The following is a 1,063-nucleotide window of genomic DNA, read 5'->3' on the forward strand; positions in this document are numbered from 1 at the left end:
AAAGTTCCAGAAATGAGCTGTTTAACAGCTGGAGGGGATTCCAGATGCTTTTAAACATTCTGTTCCGGTTCAGAGTAAAGCCAGTTCTGGTTCAGAGATTCTGATTACTTAAATCTCTATAAGAAGATTTAAGTAATCAGAATCCAGATTTAACAGACCAATTAGATTTGGAACATTTCTGTTTAAAGTTACGATACAAATTAAAATTGGACTATTTTAACAAACTAGAAGCACTCTAACTACAAATAGAAAAACTATTGAATAAGACGAATATTTTCACTTCTCAGTTAAAACAAACAAATTCAGATTAACGTCACAGGTTTAAATCTCTGCGCCAACCTTTAAAATCAACCTTAAAAGCTGAAAGGGAAAATATTCAGATTTATTTTGGGTTTTTATCAAATTGTCAGCATTTTCTGCTCCTCCCAGCTGTCAGGACGGTTAGAGGTCAGGAAGGTTCTTCTGATGTTGACCCAAACCCAGACAACAGAATCAGGCATTCAGTGCGTTTAATGGAACATTTAATTACATTCTTCACATGTGAGACAGAATGAACTCAGGTACATGAGCTGTGATATATAAACATGTTAAAGCAGCTTCATTAACAGCTGGTAACAGAGACGACATTAACATTAACGTTGGAGGAGATGACCTTCAGGTTCTACTGATGAATCCAAGCTGCCAGGATGTGAATGAGAGAGAAACCTAATAAAGCTGCAGCTGACCTGGTTTATGAGGGAATTACCAAAGATATGACATAAAAACTGCTGGAAAATGTAAAAACTTCAAGTGTTTTAGCAACATTTGTTCACCTCATCTGAAACAAGAGATTTCCTATGAAAATTAAGACAGAAAAGTCACATATTTGTGAATTAACTCAAGCTTGTTAACAGAGGATTAAATTACAAAAAAAATGTCTTGAAATTGTTCTGTTTCAGCTTATTTCTATTTATTTATTTTAGCTAAAAAAGTAACAAACCAAAGATGAAACATGAACCAACGTTTTTATGAATGTTCAAAGATCAACTGTCATTAGTTATTAATCCCAAAATAAACTGTGCAG

The sequence above is a fragment of the Cyprinodon variegatus genome, unplaced genomic scaffold (genome assembly GCF_000732505.1).
Source record: "Cyprinodon variegatus isolate N-32 unplaced genomic scaffold, C_variegatus-1.0 Scaffold1169, whole genome shotgun sequence".
NCBI lineage: Eukaryota > Metazoa > Chordata > Actinopteri > Cyprinodontiformes > Cyprinodontidae > Cyprinodon > Cyprinodon variegatus.